Source organism: Nipponia nippon, unplaced genomic scaffold, assembly GCF_047370975.1.
Source record: "Nipponia nippon isolate SJK-2023a ecotype South Korea unplaced genomic scaffold, ASM4737097v1 scaffold_9, whole genome shotgun sequence".
Classification (NCBI taxonomy): domain Eukaryota; kingdom Metazoa; phylum Chordata; class Aves; order Pelecaniformes; family Threskiornithidae; genus Nipponia; species Nipponia nippon.
In genome coordinates, this window is record NW_028262413.1 from 36029455 (window position 1) to 36044811 (window position 15357).

The window sequence follows — 15357 nt, forward strand, 5'->3', positions numbered from 1 at the left end:
AGACAGTGGATGAGTCTGTGATTATTATAGTTGAGCTACTCTAACTCACGGTTAGTTTTATTCACAGATTAATCTCATAAAAGATAATTTAAAGCCACTGTGCTAGGCTCAGGTAGGGCTGTCAGTCCCTCAGGTAGCATTCCTTACAAACAAATGATGCATTAGATTTGGGAATCAGCAATAAAACTCACCATCTCATTGTATTATACCACACCTCACTACATTTTCATGACGTTCAAAGGGCAATGGCACACTAAAATACATATTTATGTACTTTAAACACATGCCCTTAAACAGCTTTTTGTGGAACGTCCACTGTGCTATTTAAAACTGCATTCTCACAAGCCAGCAAGCTTCTGTAAAACTCTTACCAACCACAATCAACCATGGATAATATTTTATGGCTAGAATTGAAGATTTTTCTTAATACTATATTATCTGGGGGTAATGGAACATATAAAGAATCCCTGCAAAACTCTTCAAATTGCTTAAGGCCAACATAAGCCCTTAGCAGTATATGGACATTAGGTCCTTACTGAAATGTATCTTACAGAGATCTTTTTTACCCATATGAATTTCACAGTCAGAGCTGGGATGGATAGAGGAAGGACTTGGAGAAGGGAAAGCCTTATCCCCCTTTCACCCCCAGTTCTGCTCAATTCATTCATTCTGTTATGTGCTTGTGGCTGTACAATATATCTTCCTCCCCTAGGTCAGGGCTGCATCCATCCCTGCTGATCATGCGCTTTAACCTTCTTCTGCCCCTTTGACAACAGCTAGTTTTTCAGCTCACTTCCGAAATAGCACTTAGCTGCTCCAAAAATTATCATAGCTTCTCTGTTGGGTCACAGCCAATGTGGCCTCTGTCAAACTGTTTATTTACAATACGTCTTAAAAGCCCTCTGACGTCCCAGTCAGTAGTAAAACAAGATAATCATTGATTTCTTACAAGATGTATCAATCTTTATACCATTATGGAGAGGAAGGAAAATAGAGGCTTGAGAAATAATCAGAGTAATAACTTTTGTATCTCAGCCTGGAAATAGCAACACACACACTCACATATACACAAATATGTAACAAATAAGGATTTTAAACATATTTTCTACATTTTTGTAATTTGAAAGCTCTCAAAGCATACTGAACACAAATACATCTCAGTTTTTGGTTGCAGAGTATATCCTGCTTAACAAACCACCACCACATAGCATGTTGGCTCTTATAAATAACCACTAAAATGAAGACCGTCTAACAGAGTGTAGATCTAGCCAACTATTAATGCAATTAACACTGAGCGCCTAGATGGCCTATGAGAGTCTCTGCTCAGTGAGAACTGAGAAGTCCATTGCATTTGTGTTAAAAAGGTCTTTCTGTAACATCTCTATTTGGAAAACAAAAAGGAAAAGACACTGAAGCAACTTTTTCTTTTCCTCTCCAAGCAGAAGTTATGAAAATCCTCTCCATACAAAATTGTACAGAGCAAAAAAAAAAAAAAAAAAAGGCTTCCACAGCAATCAGTTTCTGAGGTATTTAAAATTCCCTTACCTGCCTTAGTTAAAAAGTAGTATGACTGCTACCACAAATTTGCTCCAAAGATAATGACAGATCTGTCCTGAGCTTCAAATAGCAGGCACTTGTTCATTGTTCCTTCATAACGAAATACCAAATTTTCGCTCATGTTTGGAAATCAAATGACAAAAGCCTTTGACTACAGCTATGTACAACAGAGGCACTAATTAGAAAATTGTCTAGCAAATGACAAAGCCAAGACTTATTTCTGTTCAAGACTATGATGTTTAAACTTATTCAGGTAAATAAGAAATGCAGAAGACAAGGATAATCATATATAATTATGTAACTTAAACATTTTTATTCCCAAATAATTTGTACCAGGTTCTTTTTCTTTTATTTCCATATAAAAAGTATACCTTCAAATTTTCTAAAAACAACCCAGCAGCATCTTTTACTTCCCACCTTCTCCTAAGCTGTAAACCTCTTCCTGCTGTATATGCTATCCATGTCAGAGAACAAATTCCATTTTTTTTTAGTTTATCCAATCACATCATCTTTGTCTTTGTACCCATCAGATTTCACACTCAAGCTGAGAATTTTCATTAAGGTCTGCAAACGGATGGATTTTGGGACACAGCTAATCATGATTCCTTTATTCTACCCAGGTGTAAAACATTCCCAGGAAATGTAAACATTCCAAAGCTTTTTGCTATTTGAACATTTTGATTTAGAACAAATCCTCAGTTCTTCAGCTGTATTGGTTTCTGCATTTAAACATAAACTTTATCTCTTTCTTCTCACACTAGGAATCCCACTTCACACATAGGCTAATTAACTACAATTTAGAGTGGAGTAGGAATGATTACTCTACTGTAATGCTGCTGTTTCTTAGCAACTGTGAAAGATATTGTGAAGGATGTGAGAGAGAGACCCAAATAACATCATTTCCAGATTGAGAACTTCCATCTAGACTAACCTGCTAGTGGGATAGTAAATTAATTTTAAATTTCCATTTGCTTACTTCAGTGTTATGTCCCTTGCAGGCTCTAACAGTGTGATTTTCACAGTCCAAGATGGCACTTAACCAATTAATTTCCACAGAGCTGATAATACCTGCTAGCTACTCCAAAAAAACTTGTCAAATTTAATTAGAAAAATATTTTCCTCCTTTCTTCCCACATAATGACTTACGTCTAGCACTAACGCCTCACCTGATGGGAGTCTTACCAAAGTAAAACTGCAAGGTTAGGCCTTGATTCAATGTTAAACAATAAACAGAATTTATTTTATTAATAGCAAAATTGGTAATTTTTTTCCCCATAATGCCAATAAAGTATTTTGAGCATTTAAATTGCTTTACTGTACTACAAAGATACTTATTTCATATATTAACCAATTTTACACTGCAAGACAAACAATGCTGTCACTGATTTTCAAAAATATTAATAGAATTTTAAAAAGTCTGACAACTGAAAGTCCATTTAAAAAAACAAATTCCTTTAATACTTGCAGAATTTTTTTATGCCTTGCTATGTAGTCCTACTCTGCAATTGCTACTTGCATATGACATTGGCAATACAGCAGATTTAATTTTTACTCTGGAAGGGACGGAAGATTGGTCTCTGCGATCCTATTTATATTTTGCTTTTTGAGCATGGGAATGTCTGAAAGGGAAAAACACAGCAGACTTCAAAGTACCAAAGTGAGGATAGGAATGAATTAATGGCTCAAAATAACATGAACCACGTAGCCAGATTTTGCTCTATGCATCTGAGACACACAGAACATGCAGTCGTGGGAGATCTGCACAGTAACACTGCTTATTCTCACAGCCTCTGGAGCTGGGAAAGCCCCAGCTGGAAGGGATGCAGGTCTGTGTAAGTATTGCTAGTCTCGTGACTAACCTGAGGCTCATAACCCCTACCAGGATGCAAAAGTCTCATGTCTTTACCTCCAGTGTGTAAGAGAGTGCTGTAGCCTGTCATGGGAAACGCATCTGGCACAGCACAAGGGAGAAACAGTGGTACCAGGGTACGACATCGTAATTTGCCAGCCTTTCCGCAGCAGGACCTTCCTAAGAGAGAATCCAGGCCAAGGTGCCTTGCTCCTGTCTCACCCATAGCACAAGGTGTTCCTCATCAGTAGATCAAGGACTTCACTGACCAGCTGCACCTGCTGCTTGAAATGGAGGAGAGGTGGGAGGAGGGTGTGTTGGACATTGAGGGAGTGCGGAGGAGAAGGCAGTTGTGGAAGGCTGAAATGCAGGATGCACAACTTGCAAGGTGGGTGTGCAGCTCCTTGATACTGTTGGTATGTCTTCTAACTTGGGAGGTTTTGGGGCTGTTACTTGTTGGAGGCTGTGAGAAATTCTTGTGCTGGTGTTATAATGTACTTTGTTCTTGTCTGGGCATTTGCTGCTGTGAGGGGTTGTGTACTGGGCTGAAAGGAGCCTTGGTCTGGCTCGGTGACCGTTTTGCGCAGCCTACAAGAGTATGCTGGGGCCCACGTGGAAAATCTCTGCAAAAGACAGTAGCTTTTTCACAGTGCTACAGAGTGTGTATGGGGTTTTTGTGGCCCTGTGTTGCTCTGGCAGGAGGCACAGGTGGCACCAGGGTTTCTCTGGGTGGTCGCTACAGTTTTGTTTCATTATCTCATGGAACTGAGAATGGATCCAACTGCTTGTGTAAGTTGTTGACTTTTTGCTGAAAGAAGCCAATCTAAACATACAAAAATCTGAAGCTGTAATTCTTTAGTCATAAACTTATAGTGGTGTCTGGCAGGGCATTCTGCAAAGTGCTGCATGAACCACGGAGTCGCCTCCGAGGGCGCTGTGTGGTAACGCATCCACCAGTCTGTCCGATTACGTATTTAAAGGACTCCTGTTTACTCTGTGACTTTAATATTAAGGTTAGTTTGGCAGTGTTTGAATCTTTCCTTCTTTAGGTTGTATGGTTTTCTGGTTTGTGGGGTTTTTTGTTTGTTTGTTTGGATTTTTTTGTTGTTGTTTTGTTTGTTTGCTTTTTAAAGCAGAGATATTCTTTAGTAGTCTGAAAGAAAGAGAGGAAACTGTTGGATTAACCAGTATAAGCAAGTACATGATCCATGCTCAAGTGGTGCTCACAGAAAGAGTGTTTTCTTGTAATGTAAGCTTAAATGGTCCCTGGGAATACCATTTTACTATATGTTAACTGCTTTCTGCTGAGGTATTTTGTTTTCATCTATGAGGTAAATAAATGTTTAACTCCTTTAATATTCAAATGCGTATCATGAAGGCTTGATTGGTTTATTTCTGGCAGCAGAATAGCTGAACATTATGCCAATTGCTTTCTGTAGTAGTCTTGTTCATGCACTCTATTTCAGTAACTTTGCTCTGATGTGCTTTCCTTGCACAGCCCAGAGTGACTTTGTAGCACACTCTTTGAGAGGAAAAATTCCTGGCTTTAGCCGCAGCAGAGCAACTCAAGACCTGGTCCTCACAGTGTTCAGTTGAGTGACCACCTGGAAGGCACCTTGCCTCCCTTACTTTGTATGGAAACCAAAGTCTGTGGGAGGAAATATCTTAAGTCTTTCCCTTATGGGTGAGGATGAAGCTGGAATTCACAACAAGACTCTGGAATACTCCATCTGTTAAGATGTAACCTAAAACCTACCAAAGGTTGTTTCTTTCACCTGTTCTTGTAAGTGAAAAAGTCTTCCTTTTTTTTTTTTTTTTTTTTTTTTTTCCCCCTTTCCCCCTCCTCCCCTGCTTTGGTCTGCTTAGATTTTTCCAGGGGAAAGTTGTAACACTATGAAGAAAGGAGTAAGGCTAACTATAATTCATAGTTTCTTGCATTCCTATTTTTACTGGTTAAAAATCAAGATTCCTAAGACAAATGGTCTATTTAGTCTATCTTAGGTCACTTCAGGAACAGCTCTACTTTTGCAAGACTACTTTTTTCCTGCTATATATGGCTTTGTTATAACAAGATTAAAATAAAAACCCCAGATGTTTAATGTATAAAATTACATTGTCAGGTTTGCCAGCAAGTGTATCTGCTCCTCAGCAACTGCACTTGGTATTAATTTGCCTCCTGGCCTCACTGCACTGTTAGGCTGTAAAACAACATATCATCAGTCTGTAGGCTTGGAGTAGATGGTGTATTTTTAATTGACCAGAAATCCACCTTCCTTTTTTCCAGGTGTAATTTACACCCACAAAGTGCTTCTAGTGGGCATTAAGCAAGTTGCATCTACAACTATTTACAGGAGATATATTTTAGTATTATTTAAGGGGGGAGAAGTTTGCCATTAGGTGTCAATAATGGCTAGCAGCTATATGATACAAGATATTATTGACAGATCTCCAGGTACAGTTTGCTGATGACTTAGACTGACTCTTTTTTCTGCTCTCAAAGCCAGCTGGCACAGAAGGTGGCTGCACCTGGCTGCTGGAGGAACATTATCTTCCAGAGAGGTGAGGGCAGTCTGCAGTCTGTAGGACAGTGCCTGCTGTAGCAATTAAGGATCAGTAACACCTGAGGTGGTGCTGGGAGGGATTAATCTGAATTGAATCTAGGGAGATGAGAATGGATTGTGAATGTGATCTGATAGCATAAGATACACGAGTGGTGCACCCTGATCTCATCGTTTAACACAATCTATGGTTTTTCAGCTTGCTGTAGAGAAGGAGGGATAAGAATAATCAAGTGGTTTTCTTTCTTTTTTTTTTTTCAGCTGTGTCTTTAGGAGCCTCTGCAACTCAGCTGTCTGCATTTACATTTTGGAAATCAATGTTTGTGTTAAATCACCTGCAACTTGGTGAGCAGGTAACTGACTGATGAACAAGGCTCAGAAATGCAGCCAGCAAGGGTTGTTTGGCTAATGTTAGGATCGGTGGGCTGTCTGGGCAATCTACACAGATATTTACTGAAGTAATGACACTCTCCAGAAAGACTGGAGCTTTTATCTAAAAGACTATCAGTGTTGAAAATGAGATGGAGTTAAGGACAAATTTTTGGCAAAGGTTATTCTGTCTGCTCACGTGGAAAGCAAAGTTAGGGTAACGATTTGGTTTGGTGTACAAAATCGTTGTTGACATCATTGAACTAGGCTTTGATTTGCTGTGCATTGTTTCAGTATCGCAGAAACATGAGGTTGAAGGAACAAACTTTTTATCAATAACCTAATCCATTCCTTTCTCTGAGATAAGACTAGCAGACTAGAAGAGATACTTGTCTAATCTGTTCTTAAAGACCAACATCCCTTCGTAGCTTAATGCAGTGCTTGCAACTCTTACAGTTAGAGTTACAGAAAGATTTTTCCTAATGTCAGACTAAATCTCCCTGGCTGCACATAGGCTGAGTGCTTCTTATTCTGTCTCCAGCAGACATTGGTCCCTGTGTGCATTAACTAACTTTAACAAACTTCCAGGATATATTGGGGACACACACACACATATGACATTGTGCTGTACTGATCTCATTTCTAGATTAAATAAACTGATCTTGAGAAGTGAGGGAAGGAATCCTGTTTCTACAGGCAGGATTACTGTCAGAGCTCTATTAATGAAAGGCTATACCTCAGAAGGACCTGATTTTGGAGTTTGTTGTATTTCAGGCCAGGTTTCATCTGGCTTTCTAGAATTGGAAGTTTAGTGCCAGGTTACTAGATCTTGTCACCTTAGAACAAGATTTACTAGTCCTTCCGCTAAGGCATTGCCCGAGATGAAGCAACAGAGGGCAGATGGTTTTAAAGCACCAATCCACACCCTAGAAAGCCAGCTTCCTGCAGAAAAATCTTAACAGACAGGATCAGAAAATGTCCATGTTCCTTGGCCTGCACACAAGTGAGTCTGGCAGCTAGCAACCCCTTCAGAAGGTTATGGTGTATGTGGGTTATATATGTGAAGTCCACACAGACTGTTTTATGGGGAAGAACTGAAACTCAGGTTATGAAGAAATAGAGTGACTCTACATGCTGTGGGGGAATACTTTTCACTCTGTGACTTACAGTGGGTTTCTTAGGGAGCCTGTGGTGTATCGCAGTCATGGAAGAAAGCCTGCGTCCTATCGCTTGATCAGGATCTCTTTTTGTGCTTGATCCCACCCCGCATTTTGAAAGACTTGTATTGGAAACTATGCCAGCAGTCACGAGCATGTTAATTCTGCCAAACTTCTTTTGTTCTGGTAAATTCTCTTTGGGTGAAAAGCTTTCCTCATTTCAGTAAGAGGCTCGTGTATTAAAGGGAGAAGCAAAACAAAGCAACACCCAATAGTTTCAAATTGTGGGTTCTATTTTTATTCCAAACATGCTTTCACTGCCAGAGAGCTAGACAGTCGGAATTGGAAGCAAATGGAAAGATAGGGGGAGAAAACATGAGTGCGTTCTCTTTAGCTGAATTGCTAAAAAATATGAATATTCTACTTTTGTTTGTAACATTCCTTTATTGTCTTATCATATGCAGTAGCACTGCTTATTGGAAAAAAAGTAATTGCAGTCATCTGTTTAAGATGACAAAAAGTCAAGTGTGGTTAGGATAAATTAGTTCTCAAATTGCAGCCTTTTATGAAAGACTTCTGAAAGACCATATTGACTGCATATGTATCATTTGTATTTAAGATGATGTGTTAACTGCAGAGGTGTAGCTTCTTTCTCAGGGATGGAAGTTCTCTCATACCTATAAAAGTACCTGTGTTAACCATGCACTGCATTGATATTAGTATTTATTAGCTCTTAATAAAACATCTTGGGGTTCTTACTGTACAAACTCATAGTAAAAGACACTCCTGACCTAAAAATAGTGAAGGTAAACAGACAAAGCAGACCAGGAGTGGGAGGAGAAATAGACACAACTGAAATACTTGCTTAAGGCTGTGATTAAGACCCTGCTGTCAGTCCAGTACTTCATCCATCAGATTTTGAAAGAATATCATATGAGAGGTTGCACAAAGAAATCAGACTGATATCTTTACAATGTCCTTAAATATCGAATCCTATTTGCTTTGAAATTCATGCAGGTGTTACTTATCAGAAATCTAAAGTGGCGAAGTTTGTTTTAAAATATATACAAATGACAGATACCTTTTACAATGTATTAACTGTTAATATGGAAGTCCAGGCTTAATATGAATACAGTATTACTAGTACACGCACCTACTGGAATGTTACATGGAGAAAGGAATCCTGCCACTTGTTTTTATGATGGAAAAACTGAAAAGAGAAGGGAAAAAACCTGGAAAACCTTACCCCGATGTTTTCTTTCCATCTCTTCCCAAATGAGCATGTGGAAACGTGGTGAAGCTTCTTAAATTCTGCCATTTTCTGTTACTCTGCACGTGTCTATCGCTGTGTACTCTGTTAGAACAGCTCTGAACTACATAAACCCCAAATCAGCATTCCATCTGTTGAAATCTGACACATCTGGGCATACCCTAGGAGTATCCTCCCTGTACCCTTTAACTGTAGCCAGCTGACATTTCTGCCGTCATGTCTGCTTTTTGTGGGTAGCTGTGCTATTGCAGAATCGGTCACCCTGCTTTCACTGGCTCAGGTAGTACAGTCCTGAGATTAATTTTTATTTGCTATTTCACTGTAAATTGCTTGTTCTAGGCAAGCTAGCCCCTGTTTTCCCCCTTACCATCATGAAAGGGGTGTGTGGGTATATATGAGCCCAAGTGAAAGTAACTTTAAATAACAATTTTACGTGTCTGTGCATATATAAATGTTGTGGGTTTGTTTGGGGTTTTTTGGTGGATCTGCTGAAAAGAAAACAGAAAAACCCCAACAAGAGAACCTACTCCAGCTCCTGGCACAATCCAGGTCTGCTATCCTCAAGGCCTGAGAAAGAGTTGCAAAAAGTCAAGATGCAAACTTTTTCCAGTTAAGCAGCAGCATTGTGTGCAGTTCTCCCTAGGGAGGTGCAGCTTCCCAGCCATGGTGCTCCCCAGGGGCAACTATGCGGAGGCAGAGATTGATTTATCCCCAATAACAGTCTGCAATTTTGATGGCACAAAAATGCCATGTAACATTATTTTCTTCCCCAGAGCTGTTATTCCACACTGTACCTCTCAAGACTTGTAGAGCCTACACTTTCTTTGACCTGACATTTGTTAAAAATATTTAAAACTTAGCTTTAAAGTGTTACCTACTGATGTGTGTGCACCCCCCGTTCACAATAACAGGGCGCGATCATTACTAGAGTGAAAAACGTGAACCAAGAGGATAATGAATTCTGTTCTGCAGAACAACGTTCTTCTTACTTATTAAGCTGCTTCTGATGTTCTGTGTATTCTTATGAAGGAAACTGCTTTTATAGTTTGTATTTCTGCCTCTCTAGGGATGTCAAAAAGCCTACTGAAGCTTATGACTTGAAAGTATTTAGCTTTTCTTCTACATATAGCATGTCCTTACTTAAGGAAAATTACTTCCGTCCACTTTGCATATGTATGAAAAAAGCTTAGTTATATTCAATCATATGCTGTTTATATAAAAAGTTTTCAGCCGCAAAAAATGTCAGACTAAGGCAAGTTTCAAACCAAATGAATTCAAGCAGATAGCTGTAAAACTTTCAGCAGCAAAATTGCTGTGAGAGTTTTATGAGCTTTACAATGTCGTGTATTTTTATCACTTTATCATGGTGAAGAAGCCACATTGCTTTAAAAGCAAGCTAAGTACTTATTTAAAGAATCACTTTCGATCTCTTTAATAACATATGATCTGTAGAGCAGGCAGAATTTGTATTTTAGTCACTGATGAAGTGACTAAGCATAGGCATCAACTGTCCCTAAATAGTAATCCTTATTAAGAAGCGTAACTACTGCTTTAATGACTGTAAGAGTGAGGAAAGAAACGAAGTATTCCAGAATTAGTTGTTTAACATAACACCACACATGATATCTAAATTTGCATCAAATGTGGCTATGAGGAAAAAGGAACTCTACAAATATAGAAAAACTGTTTCAGTAACAAGTATATAATCAAAAAAACTCTTGCAGTCCGTGGTTGCCTGCATTCGTTATTTGGTATGTCTAGTCATACTTTCAGTGCACAGCCGGAGGTATTTCACATGCACCTTTCTACCTCCGTTCACTGACTGCAGTAACTTCAAGGAAATTAAATTCTGTTCTATGAAAATATGGAAAACATTGAATAATGGTTCCCCCCACTATCACCCTAAATTCTCTTCCTACACATCACTTGTCTCTGTCTTAATACTGCTCAGCTGTTGCTAAGGCAATATTTTCCTAGAGAAGTTCTAAAAGGTAAATACACAGAGCTCTAAGCACTGCAAGAGCAACTGTTACTCATCTTCTGTACATGGATGGACAAGTGTAGATATAGCTCTTGGGGAATTTGAAAGCTGCACAGACATCTCATCTGCAAAATCATGTAATGTGAGCGAGTCACTGCTGCTGTGCTGCACCAGGCAAACGGGGAAGGGCTGCACCAAGGCAGAGCTGTGCTCTCCTTATCTGCTGGGCAGGAGCATGTGTCCTCTTGTGCTCTGGCAGATCGCACACACAATGTTGCTGACTGAGGACAAATGCGGTGGGCCTGGCATGTAGGGTTAGTGATCTAGAGAGATGCTGTGGTGGAAAATGAGGACTGTTTCTAGCCACCCTGGTGATGGAAGATGAAACCTAAGTATCGGGGTGGCTGCTGGCCCTGTAAAGGGCAGACTCAGCTCTGATTTGAGTTTGATTCAGCTCAGCCAGGTCAGTGGTGGAGTGGAAAGGTGGATGCAGGCACTGTGTTGGTGCTCTGGTGAACCCGCACCATCTTAGCGATTCCCCTGCTTCAAGTCCTTTCCCTAAAGCCTCCCGTGGTGCATTTCTGTGCTCTCATCCTTGTCTTGTTGGCAGAAGAACATTGAAAGAGGTATTCTTGTCCTCAGTGAAGAAGAGTTTAGTTTCTAGAAGCATCTCTTGCCTTCACTGCCTCTTCACAGCTGTTGGAAGCTTCTGCTTGCTTTCTAGAGACAACCTCTGTGAATCCTCTTACAATACCTTTTCATTAAAAATTATTAGAACTTTTAAGAAAATATACTGGTAAACTTGGGTGGGGGAGATCTGTGCACCATGGTTCATCGCAATACTCTGCAAAAGGGCTAGGCTCTGTTTTCCTTTATTCCTTGTAATTAAGCTATGTCACTAGAAAGCAGTGTCCTCCTCTGACCTCATTTGATCAGTGACAGTCACAGATTGCTGTGTCTGGACAGAAATGCAATTCTCCCCTCGACCTGCTATTCAAGCCTGATGATTTGATCTTATTGGGGTGAGGATATACTGTTTCTCCAAGTAGGTGTTTGTTCGGGAATGCACTCTGGAAACAACAGGGAGGCTCTTGTTATCTGTGGAGATGCTATTGTGTTCTCGCTTTCTGGCAAATATTGCACCTACCTGCTTCAGGATTTCAAAATCAAATTAATGTTCCTGCTCTCAACATGCTTTACTAATCAAGATAACACTGATCTCATTTGCAAGCCCACTGTCTGTACTGTTTGTTTGCCAGAGGAGGCAGGTTAGTTCCTCTGGCAATGCAAATCTGTTTCTAATACCTGTAATTACAAAGACAAGAAAATATCTTACTCCCATCAGTTTTCCCTTTCATGAAATATAACCTGACAGCATTTACTCCCTTTCATAGTGGCAGAAATCATAAACCCAAGAATATTTGAGAAGAAATGAGCTAAGGAAGAAGAATCAGATCAATACTGGAAGAACTGAGGTTTGCAAAAGAATAGTATATTGGCTGAGGCACGGGGAAACGAGATCAGTTATATGCTAGAAAGATGTGGGTATCTGGAGGAAGAACACAAACAAATTATTAGCGTAAAAGGTGGGGATGGGTGGAAAGAGAAAGAATTGAAAAAGATTCTAGAGGTTAGAAGATGAAGAATATAGCCAAAACCTTGGTATCTGCATTCCTGCAAGGGACTTACCCTCTTTGGTAGCATGTGGCAGTCAAAGGGAGGGTGCAAGGGGGCTTTCAACCTTCCTTGCCTTCTGCGTGCCACAGGACAGTGCACATGCTGGGCCTTTTTTCAAAGCATGAGGCATTTCTGCATGTCCTCCCAGGGCACAGTTCCACTCACTGTTCTTGATGTAGTCAAAATACCCATTTTTACCAGCACAAGCTGTTGCATGTAGCAACATAACATTGAAAGTGGCTGTTTTTTGGCTCTTCATAACTATGCTTTTAAACACCTAGCACTGAGTAAAATGAGCACAACTTTCTCTTGAAGTGAATGATACCAACTAGTTAAAAAGAACCCTAGTTCACAGTTCAGAAATCAGCCTCAAAACTACGGGAGATATCGTGGTCTGGAGGATAAACAGATACCAGCAGATTAACTAAGTATTGGGACTGCTCTTAAGCCCTCGGGCATCTGATGTAATCCAAATTTTAAAGTTAAATCATGGAGAACGCTGGTATTCATCTGTCCTTAAGATGATTCGTTCTCGGCTTTCCATCAGTTCTGCAGGATTTCTGTAAGGGGAAGTGCTTTGTGGAGAAATGCCAGTGGTGACTGTTTTGGATGAATATACTGGTCTGGTGTGTCTTGTTTTCTGGGTTTTTTGGGGGGAGATGGGGGAGGACGGGACAGGGGTGCAGGCAAGGGTCAAATCTCAGCCATATCTGCCCCAAGGATACAAAGTGTTATGTCATTCCTTCTTCTGCAGGATGATATCTGACACCAACCTTTAAGAACTGATATGGAAATAGACTCTTAAAACCAAATACAGGTAAGAGAGAAGTCAGAGACCTCATAGCTGAGGGTAGGCTAGACTTACATGATAGAAGCTGGCTTCTGATAGAGATGAGGTTTAACCACTGAACAAAAACGTCCTCTTAGTTATATAGAGCGTGGTATATTTAAAGGGCACCAGTTAGTCCAAGGCGGTAAGAGTGGGGTGTACTGGCACTCTACAAAGTTTGTGGAAGTGGTCTTTACATATACTTAGGGTTGAACTTTTTATCCCATTCCTAAATCTGTAATCCAAGTCAACATTTTTCTTCACTGATTCTTTTTCCTTTTCTAAGAAATCCAGTAGCTGTGCATCATAATGACTGTATTGGTTATTTTTACAGCTATTACTAAACATTTCTCCTAACAGTGGAGATCATTAGTGAAATAATGTATCAAAATAGTGATGAGTATCAAAGTAGTGAGGCACCAACTATAACTTGCTTTGAAGTGAACATGAAGGTTGCTCTTGATACCTTTAACCTACTTCCCTCTGGCTTCTGGGAGTCAAGGGGAAACAATGCATAAATACACAAAGTTAAAATTAAATGCAAGTAAACAAAACCCACAGACATTCACCTGGCATAACACTATATGGTGCAGAGGTTTTGTTGGAAAAATCATCGGAAAGATGGTTATCTTAATTAAAAACAAACAAACAAAAACCTCACTTTGAAAAGTCCAAGAAACTTGTATTTGTTTCGTCTGCATCTGTTGGTGATTTGATCATGTAAACTATGTGCTCTAAAAGTAAATGGAAAACTATTTGGAAAGGAAAAAGTAACACAATAATAGTGTTAATACATTTCTTCAAAGAGAGAAAATTTAGTTTTTCCTGTTAAACAAGCTGCTTGGATAAACAAAGTTAATGCCAGAAATGAGATGCTTGTTGGTGGCGGTGAGGTATTCTGCTAATTTTTACTATTTATGTTTCAGAAGATTACCTTTCATATTAAACCAGCACCAGTAAGAAGACCAAAGGGAATGTCTTTGTGGTGAAGTTTATTTCATATCATAGATGGAAATAACCTTCCTGCTCTATTTTCTGTTGTTACATCAACAGATGTTAGCCAAAACCTATATCTCTACAGAGAAACTGGGCATTCTGTTCTTCTGTAGGAAGGCTAGACACAACCAACCGATACAACTTGACTTAAAACAGAATCTCTACCAAGAAGGGATTAGTGACCACTGGAAAGAACAGCAAAGTGACTTCTGTTCTTTCTCAGCCTTTTTCATTAAAGATGGCTGCCTTAAAGAGCAGAAAAACCACTGGCTACCAGCCAATGTCTGAGCTCAGCTTGGCTTCTCAAAAAGTTTGAGTCTTGGGCGTGAAGTCATAATTATTGCAACGAGTTAGTCTCAGCTTCCCATGAGTCTCCTTCAGCCAGACTTGTCAGCCTATAAGATGCCCTCCCATAATCTAACTGGCAGAGAAATTTCTGTGCTCAGACAGCAAATAACACTTTTAATTGGGTAAGGCTCCAAACCCAGGTCTTGGCCTAAGGCAGCTGCCCTGAGAGAGCTCCACAAGCAGTCCAACAGCCTGGACAGCTGTGAGCGGTGCACCAGAAGTCTTGGTAATAGTGAAGAATCTCTGCACCCTGCTCTGACCCCAGGGTCTATGTGTGTAAATAAACTGGGACAGAACCTGTTGTACATGCATCGTACTGCCAACTGGATGCAAGCTGAATTCTTTCCCACACTCCAAATGTTGTTTAATGCATACTGGCCACTGTTATTCTCTGTCTCATGCCAGGACACTTTGTGAGAGGCTATCTGGCACGGGCTGAAACAGTGCCAGGAAGTATATTAATAGATAAACAGTTTAGAGGATTGTGTACCACTGCTTGGGCCCACAGCCAGGTCCTGCTTAGTTTACTAGAAAAGATAGTGAGTGCCCTTAGAAAGTTACAGGGTTCTCCTACTTTCCTGGGACCTGGGAGGCCCTGTCACCCCAAGGCTGATATGCTGTGGGTAAAATGCAAATACAAAAGGCTTCTCAGGCAGACCAGGTCTTCTGGAACTCTTTCTCATCTATCTGGCCTACTGTTTTCCTTTTTACTTGGGGTTTATAGCTTTGTTCTTCCATTACCAACAAAATCAGGTGACCTGCTATT

The 15357-nt window shown here is 40.0% G+C and overlaps 2 protein-coding genes across 3 annotated transcripts in view; one reads left to right on the forward strand and one right to left on the reverse strand.

Moving 5' to 3' along the window:
- The window catches only part of TIPE3 (TNF alpha induced protein 8 like 3), a 49345-nt gene that overhangs the window by 27465 nt on the left and 6523 nt on the right, over positions 1–15357 (reverse strand). The window lies entirely within an intron of this gene.
- Positions 3751–15357, forward strand: part of GLDN (gliomedin) — a 123003-nt gene continuing 111396 nt past the window's right edge. The window contains exon 1 of one of the 2 annotated variants that reach the window (XM_087744208.1): positions 3751–3794. The gene's annotated coding sequence lies outside the window, so the exon portion shown is untranslated. The remainder of the gene's footprint in view (positions 3795–15357) is intronic. The other variant, XM_087744207.1, reaches the window with a different exon arrangement.